The following is a 15,813-nucleotide window of genomic DNA, read 5'->3' on the forward strand; positions in this document are numbered from 1 at the left end:
GAGGAGTAAGTTGAACCTCTACTTAAGGCACTCTGGGAAAGTATGGAGAACCAGAACTCAGTTGTTTTGCACGCGACCACTGTCCATCAAGTAGTGTGGATGGCACTGGCTGTATCTGGCTCTAATTAGTCCACGGTTGTGTTTCAGCCGAATGACCTCTGCTGGGAACACTCAGAATGAGGTTCTGAGTTATTGCAACATAGGATCGTTTCACTGCTTTCAAGGCTTCTTAGGAAGAATTCCAGAATCTTGCTGCCGTAAGGCTCTGGGTGTTCCCGGTGAACATCTCATTGTAAATCCTCCGTGGTTTCTTCTACACCCGTGAAAGTTGGCAAGGGTATGAAGTTTGCATTGCTGCACAATTGTGCCTGCAGAGCTGTGCCGCAGTTGCAAACATTCAGACCTCGCAGCCAGATATGCTTGTCCCCGGAGGACACTGCCAGCTGACTGGGTATATCTGCTTCCCGTTCTTCTTACCTGAGTGCTACTGATTCCAGCTTCATGGCTACACTCTACTCAACCTGAGGAGTAAGTTGAACCTATACTGATGGCACTCTGTTAAAGTTTGGATATCCAGACCTCAGTTGTTTCGCATGTGACCACTGTCCATCCAGCACTATGGACGGCACTGGCTATATCTGGCTCTAATTAGTCCACGGTTGTGTTCTGTCGAATGACCTCTGCCGGGAACACTCAGAATGAGGTTCTGAGTTATTGCCACATAGGAGCGTTTCACTGCTTTCAAGGCTCCTTAGGAAGAATTCCAGAATCTTGCTGCCGGGAGGCCTTGAAAGCAATGAAACGCTCCTATGTTGCAATAGCTCAGAACATCATTCTGACTGTTCCCGGCAGAGGTCATTCGGCTGGCCACAACCATGGACTAATTAGAGCCAGATATAGCAAGTACCGTCCATAGTCCTGGATGGATAGTGGTCGCGTGCCAAACAACTGATGTCTGGTTCTCCAAACTTTCACAGAGTGCCATAAGTAGAGGTCCAACTTACTCCTCAGGGTAAGTAGAGTATAGCCGTGAAAGCTGGAATCAGTAGCACTCAGGTAAGAAGAACGGGAAGCAGATATACCCAGTCAGCTGGCACTGTCCTCCGGGGACAAGCATATCTGGCTGCGAGGTCTGAATGTTTGCAACCGTGGCAAAGCTCTGCAGGCACAATTGTGCAGCAATGCAAACTGTGTACCCTTGCCAAATTTCACGGGTGTAGAAGAAACCACGGAGAATTTACAAGGAGATGTTCACCCGGAAAACACGGAGGCCTGCCGGCAGCAAGATTCTGGAATTCTTCCTAAGAAGCCTTGAAAGCAGTGAAACACTCCTCTGTTGCAATAACTCAGAACCTCATGCTGAGTGTTCCCGGCAGAAGTCATTTGGCAGAACACGACCGTGGACTTATTAGAGCCAGATATAGCCAGTGCCGTCCATAGTGCTGGATGGACAGTGGTCGTGTGCCAAACAACTGAGGTCTGGTTCTCCAAACTTTCACAGAGTGCCATAAGTACAGGTTCAACCTACTCCTCAGGTTGAGTATAGTGTAGCCGTGAAAGCTGGAATAGGTAGCACTCAGGTAAGAAGAACGGGAAGCAGGTACACCCAGTCAGCTAGCAGTGTCCTACGGGGACAAGCATATCTGGCTGCCACATCTGAAGGTTTGCAACCAAGCAGAGCTCTGCAGGCGCAGTTGTGCAGCAATGGAAACTGCGTACCCTTGCCAAACTTCATGGGTGTAGAAGAAACCACGGAGGATTTACAAGGAGATGTTCACCCAGAACACCTGGAGGCCTGCTGGCAGCAATATTCTGGAATTCTTCCCAAGAAGCCTTAAAAGCAGTGAAACGCTCCTATGTTGCAATAACTTGTCGTTTACAACCTGAGATCTCAAAAACTTTTCAACCCTCCCAATGGTAAGGAGAAAAATGGAACCTGTGATTGTAGACAGGATGAGACACTTTCTGTCTTGCTAGAATGCAGACCAGAGCTTCTTGGGAAGATTGGTGCTGTCAATTTCTCTATGGAGGCGTGTCCCTGCTTTGGGGAAGGAGTAAACCCTCATTGCTTGGGGGCCTTAAAACGGTTTCAAGGTCCCCATGTTCTGAGTGCTCCATCTTTTCTTGTTTTTAAATTTATTTATTTATTTATTTGTTCATTTATTTTTTTTGCAAACAATGTACAGAGGGGTTACAATTACATGTGCAAGATAATGAGTACATTTTTTATAAAGTATTGTAACGTCCTCTTTGTTTCCCATTCCCATCTTTTCCCAGCCTCCTCCTGCCCTCCCCCACAGTCCTCCCCTCTCCCACACCCCGCACCACTCACAAACCAAAGTTGTAAAGTTCGTTTTGGACATAACGACTTGTACATCGCATTTTTGCTATGGGTCCACCTCTATCCCTATTTAAACGAATTGTTTTTCCCCTTTCCCTCCACAAATTATACCGACATGAAATACAGTGAAAGCAGTTGTTATACAATGAGGGAGGGCCTTACAAAGTAAAAAAGAAATGATCTTATGAATGTGTCATAAACAATCGCTTGAAAGCAAATAAAACACTTTCGAATACATATCTTAGGGTTCATTTCATTAACATCACCATATCTGACTTTCTCTGCTTTACTTAAACTTTCGTTTGCATGCTGAACTCGCTAACACTGGTCAGCTCTCCCAGAATTGGAAGATAAAATTGGACTGATTCCTGTGGATGGACAGTATAAGTGGCTTTCAGCCAAGCTAGGATGCAGACCAGAGAAACCCGGGTTAGAAAGATGTGGTCTACTTGTATTTAGAGGCTTATCTCTCCTTTGGGAAAGATGTAGATCATTGAGAATTTGAGCTCTGAAAAACAATTTTTCTTAAGGCGTCGAATTTCTGTGTTGCTCTATCTTGTCGTTTGCATCCTGTGCTTCCAAACACTTTTCAGCTCTCCCAGAATTGCAAGGAATATAATTGGACCTGTTACTGTTGACAGTATATGGAACAGGATGTAGATTAGGGCTTATTGAGAAAGGTCGGTGCTGTCCATATATCTTTGGAGGCTTGTCTCTCCATTGGGGAAGGAGTAGAGTATCCTCACTTTGGGACCTTAAAACTGTTTTAAGGTCACCAATTTCAGAGTGCTCTATCATGTCGTTTGCTCCTGAGCTGACTAACACAGATCAGCTCTCCCAGAATTGGATGAAACAAATTGGACTGGGCTCTGTGGACTGTGTGAGGGGCATTAAGCCCTGATGGATGCAGACCAGAGTTGACTGGGCGAAAAAAATGCGGTCTATTTCTATTTAGCGGCTTTTCTCTCCTTTGGGGAAGGTGTAGAGCACTCAAAACTTGGGGACCGTAAAACAATTGTTTTACGGTCCCCAAATTTTGAATGCTCTTTCTTGTTATTTGCATCCTGTGCTCCCAAAACCTCCTCAGCTCTCCCAAATATTTCAAAGAAATCTTTTGACCTATGGCTGGTGATACAGAGAGGGCCTGTGAACCAAGCCAGGATGCACATAGGAGCTACTAGAGACCGAAATATGCTGTCTATTTGTCTTTGGTGTCTTGTCCCTTCATTATGGAAGGTGGAGAGTATTCACAACTGAGGAGCCAAAAAACAGTTCTGTTTTAAGGTACCCAAGTTCTCAGGGCTCTATCTTGTCGTTTTCATCCTGAGCTCCCTAACACTGCTCAGCAATCCCAGAATTGCAAGGAAAAAATTGGGACTGGTTAATGGCGACAGTGTCAGGAGGTTTAAGCCCTGCTAGGATGCAGACCGAAGATGCCTGGGATAGACCGATGCTGTCTAACTCTCCTTACTGCCCTGTCTTTCCGTTGGGGAATGTGTAGAGCATTTAGAACCTGGTCACCGTCAAACAATAATGTTTTAAATCGCCGAGGTTCTGAGTGCTCTATATGGTTATTTTTTTTTTTTGTAGGTCGTGGGGCTTGAACTGTGGGCCTGGGCATTGTCCCTCAGCTCTTCAATTCAAGGCGAGCGCTCTACCTCTTTTTTTTTTTAAATTTTATATTATTTTATTTGAGAACATACTGTACAGATGGGTTACAATTACATGGACAGGATAATGCATACATTTCTTACCAAGCATTGCAGCCTCCTCCTTTGTTTACCCTTCACCTCCCTTCCCAGCCTCCCCCCTCCCCCCCACCCAATCCTTCCCCCCCTCCCCCCACACACCGACATTGTAAAGCTCATTTTTGACATGACATTTTGTACTTCTCATTGTTGCAACAGGTCCACCTGAATCCTTAAACGACTTGTTTGTCCCCATCTCCTCCACAAGTTATACTGACATCAAATATAGTGAAAGCGGGGGTTACACTGTGGGGGAGGGACATACAAAGTAGAAAACTAAAGCTAGATCCTTATATATCACCCTGCACCAGAATCAACTCCAAATGGATCAAAGACCTTGAACTCAAAACAGACACTCTGAAAACATTACAGGATGGAATAGGAGAAACCCTAGGTCTCCTTGGCTCAGGACGAAATTTTCTGAATAGAGACCCGGAAACACAACAAATCAAAGAAAGGTTGGACAAATGGGATTGCATAAAGTTGCAGAGCTTCTGCAGGGCAAATGACATAGCTAGCAAGATCAATAGAAAGCCCACGGATTGGGAGAAGATCTTTACTAGCCATACAACGGACAAAGGTCTCATATCTAAAATATACTTGGAACTCAAAAAATTAAACCCCCCAACAACAAATCCTCAAAGAAACAACTGCCCAATAAATAATTGGGCGAAAGACTTAAAGAGAAACTTCTCTGAAGAAGAAAGAAGGATGGCCAATAGACACATGAAAAAATGTTCAACATCCCTAGCCATAAAAGAAATGCAAATCAAAACAACATTGAGATATCACCTCACTCCAGTTAGAATGGCAAAAATCAAGTACTCTAACAACAACAGATGCTGGAGGGGATGTGGACAGAAAGGAACCTTACTTCATTGTTGGTGGGAATGTAAACTTGTTCAACCACTTTGGAAAGCATTATGGAGGTTCCTTAAAAGACTACACATAGAAATTCCCTATGACCCAGCAATCCCACTTTTGCGCATTTACCCAAATGTTTACAAACAAGACCACACTAAAGCTACCAGCACAACTATATTTATTGCAGCATTATTTACCATAGCTAAGATATAAAACCAACCCAGATGCCCCTCAGTAGATGAATGGATCAAGAAAATGTGGTATATATACACAATGGAATTCTATGCCTCCATCAGAAAGAATGACATTTCCCCATTTGGTAGGAAATGGAAAGGCTTGGAAAAAATTATATTAAGTGAAGTAAGCCAGGCCCAAAGAAACATAGGTCCCATGGTTTCCCTTATATGCAATATCTAGTATATGTATGAGTCAAGCGGAAAAGGTCAGATAATGTGATGTTAGGAAAACGCTCTACCTCTTGAGCTACAGCGCCACTTCCGGTTTTCTGGTGGTTTATTAGAGATAGGTGTCTCACCTTCTCTCCTACCCGGGCTGGCTTGCAACCGAGTACCTCAGATCTCAGGCTCCGGAGTAGATAGGATTACAGGCGTGAGCCACCAGTGCCCGGCTCTATCTTATTCTTTGCATCCTGAGTTCCTAAACGCTTTTGACCTCTCTCAGAATTAAAAGGAAAAAAACTTTCACCTGTTATTGTAGACAGAATGAGGCACTTTCAATATTGCTAGGATGCAGAGCAGAGCTTCTTGGGAAAGATGGGTGCTGTGAATTTCTCTTTGGAGGGGTGTCTCTTCCTTGGGGATGGTGTAGAGCCCTCCTTCCCTGGGGGCCTTAAGACTGTTCTAGGGTCCCCATATTCTGAGTACTCTATCTTATCGTTTGTACCTGCGCTCCCTAACGCTGGTCACTTCTCCCAGAATTGGAAGAACAAAGTTTGGACTGTTTACTGTGGATAGTGCAAGGGTCATTAAGCCCTGCTAAGATTCAGAGCACAGTTGACTGGGACAGAACAATGCTTTCTATTTCTCCTAAGTGGCTTGTCTTGCTTTTGGGAAAAGTTGAGAGCACTCAGAACTTGGAGACCTTAAAACAATTTTCTTTATGTTCTCCAAATTCTGAGAACTCTGTCTTGTTGTTTGCATCCTGTGCTCCCAAACCCTCCACAGCTCTCTCAAAATTGCAAGTAAAAAGGATTGTCCAGGGGATGGTGACACCAAGAGGGGCTTTGAACCATGCCAGGATGCACACAGGGGCTGCTAGAAACCGAATGATGTTGTCTATTTCTCTTCGGGGGCTGGTCTTTTCTTTTTCGAAGGTAAAGAGCATTCAGAACCTTGGCAACCATCAAACAATTTTGTTTTAAGTTCCCCACATTCTCAGTGCTCTATCTTGTCGTTTTCATCCTGAGCATCCTAACACTGGTCAGCCCACCCTGAATTGCAAGGAAAAAATTTGGACTTGTTACTATGGACAGTGTAAGGGGCTTCAAGCCCTGCTAGGATGCAGACCGCTGTTGCCTGTGATAGAACCATGCTGTCTATTTCTCTTTAGTGGCTTGTATCTCCTTTGAGGAATTGTAGAACCTTCAGAACTTGGGCAATATTGTTTACCTCACCGAAGGTCTGAGTGCTCTATCTTGTCGTTTACAAACTGAGATCTCAAAAACTTTTCAACCCTCCCAGTGGTAAGGAGAAAAACGGAACCTGTGATTGTAGACAGGATGAGACACTTTCTGTCTTGCTAGAATGCAGACCAGAGCTTCTTGGGAAGATTAGTGCTGTCAATTTCTCTATGGAGGCGTGTCCCTGCTTTGGGGAAGGAGTAAACCCTCATTGCTTGGGGGCCTTAAAACGGTTTCAAGGTCCCCATGTTCTGAGTGCTCCATCTTTTCTTGCTTTTAAATTTATTTATTTATTTATTTGTTCATTTATTTTTTTGCAAACAATGTACAGAGGGGTTACAATTACATGTGCAAGATAATGAGTACATTTTTTATAAAGTATTGTAACGTCCTCTTTGTTTCCCATTCCCATCTTTTCCCAGCCTCCTCCTGCCCTCCCCCACAGTCCTCCCCTCTCCCACACCCCGCACCACTCACAAACCAAAGTTGTAAAGTTCGTTTTGGACGTAACGACTTGTACATCGCATTTTTGCTATGGGTCCACCTCTATCCCTATTTAAACGAATTGTTTTTCCCCTTTCCCTCCACAAATTATACCGACATGAAATACAGTGAAAGCAGTTGTTATACAATGGGGAGGGCCTTACAAAGTAAAAAAGAAATGATCTTATGAATGTGTCATAAACAATCGCTTGAAAGCAAATAAAACACTTTCGAATACATATCTTAGGGTTCATTTCATTAACATCACCTTATCTGACTTTCTCTGCTTTACTCAAACTTTCGTTTGCATGCTGAACTCGCTAACACTGGTCAGCTCTCCCAGAATTGGAAGACAAAATTGGACTGGTTCCTGTGGATGGACAGTATAAGTGGCTTTCAGCCAAGCTAGGATGCAGACCGGAGAAACCTGGGTTAGAAAGATGCGGTCTACTTGTATTTAGAGGCTTATCTCTCCTTTGGGGGAGATGTAGATCATTGAGAATTTGAGCCCTGAAAAACATTTTCTTAAGGCGTCGAATTTCTGTGTTGCTCTATCTTGTCGTTTGCATCCTGTGCTTCCAAACACTTTTCAGCTCTCCCAGAATTGCAAGGAATATAATTGGACCTGTTACTGTTGACAGTATATGGAACAGGATGTAGATTAGGGCTTATTGAGAAAGGTCGGTGCTGTCCATATATCTTTGGAGGCTTGTCTCTCCATTGGGGAAGGAGTAGAGCATGCTCACTTCGGGACCTTAAAACTGTTTTAAGGTCACCAATTTCAGAGTGCTCTATCATGTCGTTTGCATCCTGAGATGACTAACACAGATCAGCTCTCCCAGAATTGGACGAAACAAATTAGACTGGGCTCTTTGGACAGTGTGAGGGGCATTAAGCCCTGATGGATGCAGACTAGAGTTGACTGGGTGAGAAAAATGTAGTCTATTTCTATTTAGCGGCTTTTCTCTCCTTTGGGGAAGGTGTAGGGCACTCAAAACTTGGGGACCTTAAGACAATTGTTTTACGGTCCCCAAGTTTTGAGTGTTCTTTCTTGTTATTTGCATCCTGTGCTCCCAAAACCTCCTCAGCTCTCCCAAATATTTCAAAGAAATCTTTTGACCTATGGCTGGTGATACAGAGAGGGCCTGTGAACCAAGCCAGGATGCACATAGGAGCTACTAGAGACCGAAATATGCTGTCTATTTGTCTTTGGTGTCTTGTCTCTTCATTATGGAAGGTGGAGAGTATTCACAACTGAGGCGCCAAAAAACAGTTCTGTTTTAAGGAGTGAAAATGCTCAAGGACAGTGCCCAGGCCCTGAGATGAAACCCCATGGCTGATCAAGATAAAAACGAGCGAGAGACTTATTACCATATGATGTATGGTACCTTTGTTCCAGTACATAGAGCTGTGTCCTGAAGAGTTCGCTGGTATCCAGATTGATCAAAACCCGGTTAGATAAAAAGCTGGGCACTGGTGGCTCATGCTTGTAATCCTAGCTACTGAAGAGGCTGAGATCTGAAAATCTTGGTTTGAAGCCAACATGGGCAGACAAATCCCAGAGACTCTTATCTCCAATTTATCAGCAGAATGTCAAAAGGGAAGGCATGACTCAAGTGGTACAATGCCAAGTGTGAGTTCAAGCTCATATACTGACAAAGAAGTGTCTGCCTGGAAATGGTAGACACAAAGATGGGATGCTAGCTTGAAAGGGCCAGCCAGGGCTCCTCATAGAGGAGAAGATACACAAGATGGAGAGAGACTTGCCGGAAATTGTTTCAAGGGCAGAACATATCCACCCCAAAACTGGGAAATGGGGTCCTGCCTGGTCAAAGATCCGGCATCATGGCTGATTGAGCTGTAACAGCCGGGAGTGAGACTTGCCAGAATTCATTCTGAGAGCAGAACATATCCACCCCTAAACTGGGAAATGGGGTCCTGCCTGGTCAAATAACCTCCCTAATCCCTGGTTGAGACGGGTTAGCCCCCTTGGCCCAAGGATAGCAGCATGCCCCAAATCTCAGGACGACACATGCCTCATGGAGTAAGGTACCTCACTGTCTGCATGACATGCAGAAATCATTGCTGTGGTACTCGCACTCAGTCTGTAATTGAGCAACAGGCCATATGTATTTACAGGCTGTCACAGATGGTGAAGCCTTGTGATCACACAAATGGACACATAATGTTTATGAAATCAGTGGCAAAGATCTATAGAATTAGAAGAATTTAGAATTAGAAGAAGCTCACAATATTTAGCATAATGATCGTATTCAAATTGGCCTAACAAATGTATAATTCAGAAAATAACCATTTACAGCAGCCAATTAGGTATATTAACACAATATATTAAGGTAGAGAGCGAAATATTAAAACCTACAGTGACACAAATAATCACAGATGTACATTTCATCTAGAACACACAAAGAGGGGAAGATGGCACAAGTAAAATTCCTAAGCTGCCAAGTATTAAAATACAAAGGAAAGAAAGCATAGGGACAAGGAATAAGGCCCATAAGGTAAAATCACACCATAGGAGATTTCAACTATACATAGTGCCTATGAGCACCTGTGGAGGACAGTAAGAATAAGAAGAGTAGCTGGCATAAGATCAGTAGTAAGGATGTGAGGAAGACAAAACCTTACTGATAAAATTGAAATTTAAATAGAATAAAGTCATAAAAAACATAACATAATAAGTGTACACATCTAATTCAATAATAGAATAGTATAATAGATATAAAATATGTATTTCATATATAGAAAACATTGTATAGAATGAAATTTCAAAAGAACTTTACATACAAGTAAGGTACGTTTAATTATTAGGAACATGTATAGAAAGATTTAATATTTTATTTATAAGGGAATTAGAGTAATTATCAGAATTTCCAGCTTTACAAATAAACTTTCTTCAGGCATATTTTAATCTGAATTAGAAATAATCATTAAAGGAAGCCCACACTACTTTTTTTTATTGTTGATCAAGGCAACATCTTATTTGATTAAACCTTTGAGCAGAAATCTAAAACTGAATATTTTGTAGTTATATAAAAATATAACCCCTTTTTTGAGTTTCTGGAAGTAAATTATGAAGAAAAACAGATGGTGCCTACTCCTAATGGTCTCTCAGAAATTGCAACCTTTGCCTGGGAAGATACACTAACAGAAAGCTAACATTCACCTTCAAATACATTTTGTTTTCTCTAAGCCATGACTTATTGAGGCATGAATCAAGCGGTACAATGCCAAGTGTGAGGTTCAAGCCCATGTACTGACAAAGAAGTGTCTGCCTGGAAATGGTAGACACAAAGACGGGATGCTAGCTTGAAAGGGCCAACCAGGGCTCCTCATAGAGAAGATATAGAAGATGGAGAGAGACTTGCTGGAAATTGTTCCAAGGGCAGATCATATCCACCCCCACATAGGGAAATGGGGTCCTGCCTGATCAAAGAACCTCCATCATGACTGGTTGAGCTGAATATGCCCCAAGTGAGACTTGCCAGAATTTGTTAACAATTACTAGGTCATTGGGAACACACCTTTTAGTTTCCCATATAAGAATTTTATGGGCTGAGCTCTGGTGGCTCCCTGTAATCCTAGCTACTTAGCAGCTGAGGATCATGGTTCAAAGCCAGGCCAGGGAAGAAAGTCCACGAGATTCTTATCTCCAATTAACCACTAGAAAACTGGAAGTGGAGCTGTGGCTCAAAGTGGTAGAGCACTAGCCTTGAGCAAAAAGAGCTCAGAGACAGCACCTAGGCCTCATGTTCAAGCCCCACAAGCGACCAAATAAAGCAATTCGTGGACGAAGTTATCTTCCTCAGACTTGTATAAATATAAGAATATGAAAAATCCACTTTTGGGTTTTTTTGTTTTTAACCCAGGGTCTTAGGCATGCTGGGTAAGGGATATATTACTGAGTTTCCCAGCCTCGGTTTTAGTTGTAGCTACAAGTGATTGGTAACTGTCTCCTAATCATTATTGCAGGAGTAGGTCCAACATGAGTCCATATATAGCCCTTTTCTGGTCTGGTGGAGACAGTGGGAAATGGTGGTGACCTTGACTTGAAATACTCAGACGGTGCATGACAAACAAATTCCAAGTATTCCATCTTCCTGGGAAGGTCTTCCTCTGGCCATATGATATAAGACACAGGGTCAAACTGATCTGTGGGGCTAGAGAGAGTGGGAATGAGCTATGTCAGTGCTGCGCTCTTCTCTCAATACTGGTCCTAGATAAAACCCCTGATCTGAGCAGAGTAGAGCTTTCCATGTTGATCATCAATCACAGAAACATCATCACCATTTTGGTAATATACTCCCTTGTAGAACATTGATTCTGCAGTGATGATGGTGGAAACAGACTCAGGAGCTTTGATGGGATTTTTTAATTTAAAAATATGTCTTCACCCTTTTTTCCTTTAGTGGAAACTTTCTTTCTGGCAGCTTTTTAAGTAAATGAATAAATAGAAATAATCAGAAACAAAATAATATAGTACCTTAGATGGTGCTTGTCAATATAAATAGATTAACTCACAGTAAGTCTTGGTGGTCCAAGAGGTGAAAATAGCTATGGAGCAGCATTATCAAAATGAGCATTAAAACAAAAAATAGTCAATGATTTCAGCCCAAATGACTAGATTCACAAGTGAAGTAATCTTTGGCCATACTGAAATCCACTGCCCTCTGGATTACTGTAGCTATAATAGCAAGTAGCAGTGTCACATCCTGAACAGAATTCAGTAAGATTAGCGTCTGCAGTTTTTTGTACAACTCTAGCATTCATGTTTGTCTGAACACTAAGCTGTGATACAATTGTGATGAGCTATCAGCCTTGTGTTGTCATATGCACACAAATTTATTCCAGTATAACTATCACATGTTAATAGTCTTATCATCTAAGGCATCGTTATTGCCCCACTGTTACTATTGAACCTGTACCTAAAATGCAGTCACTAACTCTTCAGTGACTAACAAAATGAAATGTAGCATAGATAGAAAGCACCTTTGCCATATGGTTCCTGCATGGATGGAATCTAGTATATATACCACATAACAGTTGGCAAAAATTTCTGCATAAAAGTTGAGTGTATGACATGTGATTCACACTGTGTTAAAAGTAGAAAAATTACTTGACACCTGAAAACTTGGACAAAATTGGACAAAAGTTCAATTCATATAAATTAGAACCAAAAGAAATTGGCTTCTGTATAAACATACCCATGTTTATACATATACAGTGAGAAATAGAAGTATGGCAACCTCATACCCTAGGTCAGTTATTGCATGTCTGGCATACCAAATTTAATTGGCATATAAAGACATACAATCCCTGGAACCATAGCAGAAAAATGAGTCTGGAGAAATATATACAATTATAAGCAGTTTTGGTATCTTTTAGAGTAAATATGAGCTCATGGTGGAAAAATGTTATTTTTTCCATACTAGTCCGCTTAAGGCACGAATAAAATAATTAAGAAATTTAAGATATTAAAAAATAGCAGCTAATAATGCTTGATATGAAATGTATTCCTTACCATATTCATGTAACTGTAACTCCTCTGTTCTGTATTTTTACAAGCAAAAACAAAAAAAATGAACAAAGAAACACTAAAAGAAATTAGCATGGCATTGAAAATGTTGAATAAACACAGAGGATTTTATCTAAGGGGATTCAGTATCTAGGTACAGATGATAGGTAGCACCTAGGCTACCTATCTCCATCATCATCCAGAAAATGTTGCTGGCTGGAATCTCAAAAATGAACTCTGTGCTCTTTGCAAAGAACAAATTCTCTGCTCACATAATCTTCAGTGAGACTCAGGGAGGGAAGGGAGGATACAATTCTCAATCACTGTGATGATAACGAATTGATACCCTTCCACTCCTCGTTTTTCCAAAGCGCTTGTTATATTTATTCCTGAACTTGAGTCTTGATTTCTGAGTTCTAAACCTAGCTCTAGAAAAATGTGTCCTGCTTTCATGCAGCAGGTATAGAGCAAATGGTAATGGAATAGATTAATTTATACATTCCATTCACAAATGTCTTGCTACCTCTTCACTTGAAGTTTTCTTTTGGTTAAGTCATGTGAGTCCAAGGATGTAATTGTGTTATATCTTTAGTGAGGGTGTTTATGAAGACGATGACCATTTGGATTTTTAGTCACTAGAAGCAGGGAAGGGATTATATTTATAAAGGCAATAGGTGAATTGAAAGTGAATAGATGTACTGTGTGATAGAAGATGAAGTGAAATTTTTGAGTGAGCTGTTGGAGGAGTTTATTTTCCCTCAGTCTCTGGATAAGTTCTTGCTAACCAGCAGATAATATTGGTTATTTAATAATATTAGTTTATTTATCTTATATGTTGAGGTAGGAAGCAAGAACTGAGAATGAGAAATACTGGTGGCAACTTTTGATATCTTATAATAGTACTTTTCAGTTGAGATAAATATTACTTTATCTTACCACGCTGCCTTAATTTTATTGGTTGCTACACTGAGTAAAAAGCCAACTGATTAAAGAACATTTGTGCATTTAGTGCTTTTTATACATATTTTCAATGGGCCTTCTAGAAAATTTGTGACAATTTATATTACTCTCAGTAATACATGAATTTATTTCATTTGATTGCAAATATGTTTTATTTTGTCTTTTGTGCCAGTACTGGGGAGGAATCTCAGGGCCTTATTGGTGCTTTGTAGCTTATTGTCCTCTACAACTTGAGCTATACCTCTACTTGTAGCTTTTTGGTGTATAATTAGAAGGACAGTCTTGCTTGGGCTGTCTTTGAACTAAGATCCTCAGCATTCTGAGATGCTATGATTAAAAGTGTGAGCCACCACTGTAGAATAGAAAGATTTCATTTTAGTGAGTTTTGAAAAACAACTAAAAAAAACTGTAGTATTCATTTTGTTGCCTGCAGACTTGTATCTAAAGGCTTTAAAACCTTTTAAAAAGTTTATGATATTAACTATCAAATGTATTGCAAATTAATTTTTATAAAACATAAACATATCTGTTGGGTCTTCGTCCATCCCATGGAAGACGGACGGGGTCCGAGGAAAGGTAAGTGGGCCACTTGCCCATTCCCCAGCCTCCCTTAGCCTCAGAGACAGTCAGATGTAGCAGGGAGTCAAGTCAAGCAGGAACTTACTATCACACAGCAAGCATTTTTAAAGCAAAAAACTGCACGGCATAAATGGGGAGGAAAAGGAACTAACCAATCACTGTAGAGGTCACCCTATCATGCGCCTAAGCTTTCTATACTTTCCCTGCTGTCCACAAGCTGTTCACACACTGAGGTCACTAATCCTGATGGTGATATCCAATCAGATTTTAACGTAAACAACGTTGCTGCCCATGTGCCCCACACATATAAAAATGATTTTTTCAAATATTTTATTGGTGTTTTCTTACTTTTTAATTTTGTGCTTTGCTTTTAGATTTCTCCCTGACACCAGAGTTAGAAAACTTTGATGTCTGTTTTCTTCAACTACTTTCATGACTTCATTTAAACTATATATGAATTTATTTATATTTTAGCTATGAAATACAGATTTAAATGTAGCACCTTTCCTATTATTGCCAGCAACATGCTAGTTATTTGCTGGTGTGTGCTTTATGTTAGAACTGGAGCTCAATTCAGGATCTCATTTCCTCAGTTAACTTCTTTGTTCAAATCTGGAGTTCTACCACTTGCATCACAACATCAGTTTTTTGCTGTTCAATTGGAGTAAAGGGATCTGTTTGACCTTCTGGCTGTCTTTGAACTGCAGTCCTCATATCTCTGTCTCCTGAGTTATTAGGATTGCATGTGTGAACCTCCAGTAGCTGGCTAGCAGTTAGGTATTGTTGTTACCATTATTTTCTCTCTAGTTGAAACCACATATTTTAAAAACATGAGATTTGATTGAGGGCTTTGCCTCATTTCACTTATTTTCTCTTTATTTTGGTTTATTTTTCCTACCACTGAATTTAGGGATCCCTAGGTGGGATAAATTGATAAAAATTGATAAAAATCAAAAGACTTGCTGACTTCTTATTCCCTCTCCTGGTCCAGAGAACTGTTAGCATTCTTCCTCCTCTATGCACTTTTCCACCTTGACTTTCTTCTGTGTGATTTCTTGGTTATATGCCAAGTTTAATATTCCCTTATTCCCCTTAAGAATCTGTTTGCTATGTTATGTGTCCCTGAGTTGTTATTTTAATTGTTATTTTATTTTTTCTTTAAGTTGGTAACATACAAACTTTTTTACTCTTATGTTTGTTTGGTTTTGTTTTCCCACAGAATTTTATTATTTTAGCACAGGCTGTCCATAAACACTCAATTGTTCTGCCTTAGCCCCCAGCATGTTGAAAATAAGAAGCATTTGTCACCATGCATAGTGGTTTCTTATTTTTATTTTTTATTTTCAGGCTTGTTGTGTACTTATTTACCAATTTTTGTACATATCATACTATTGTGTTGGAATCAAGGACTTTTTAAAATACAAGATATGACTTTTTTACAACTTCAGTGTTGTTTGAATTCATTTTCTGTGTGCGTGTCATAGATCGTCTCTTAAATATATGCACAACTCTTCTTACTTTTATTCTCATTACATCACTCAATATTCAATTTACTTTAACTCAAGTACATGAAATTTGTTCATGACTTCTCCTGTACCCTGTAACACTAACAGAATCTATCCTGTACCCTTGACTTTTGAAAAAAAATAAGTAATTAGTATAAATA

General features: G+C 40.6%; 1 long non-coding RNA gene and 1 pseudogene across 1 annotated transcript; both read right to left on the minus strand.

Annotated features, from left to right (window-relative positions):
• Positions 1–1,810: 1,810 nt before the first annotated feature.
• Positions 1,811–11,019, minus strand: LOC122099242. Its single transcript, XR_006145882.1, has 3 exons — positions 10,936–11,019; positions 10,270–10,279; positions 1,811–1,820 (listed from the first exon to the last, which is right to left on the minus strand). It is a non-coding gene; the product is annotated as an uncharacterized LOC122099242 (long non-coding RNA).
• Positions 11,020–11,025: 6 nt separating this feature from the next.
• LOC122099247 lies at positions 11,026–12,301 on the minus strand (annotated as a pseudogene).
• Between the last annotated feature and the right edge of the window lie 3,512 nt (positions 12,302–15,813).

This window comes from Dipodomys spectabilis, unplaced genomic scaffold (genome assembly GCF_019054845.1).
Source record: "Dipodomys spectabilis isolate Male_0828 unplaced genomic scaffold, ASM1905484v1 ptg000506l, whole genome shotgun sequence".
NCBI classification, from domain to species: domain Eukaryota; kingdom Metazoa; phylum Chordata; class Mammalia; order Rodentia; family Heteromyidae; genus Dipodomys; species Dipodomys spectabilis.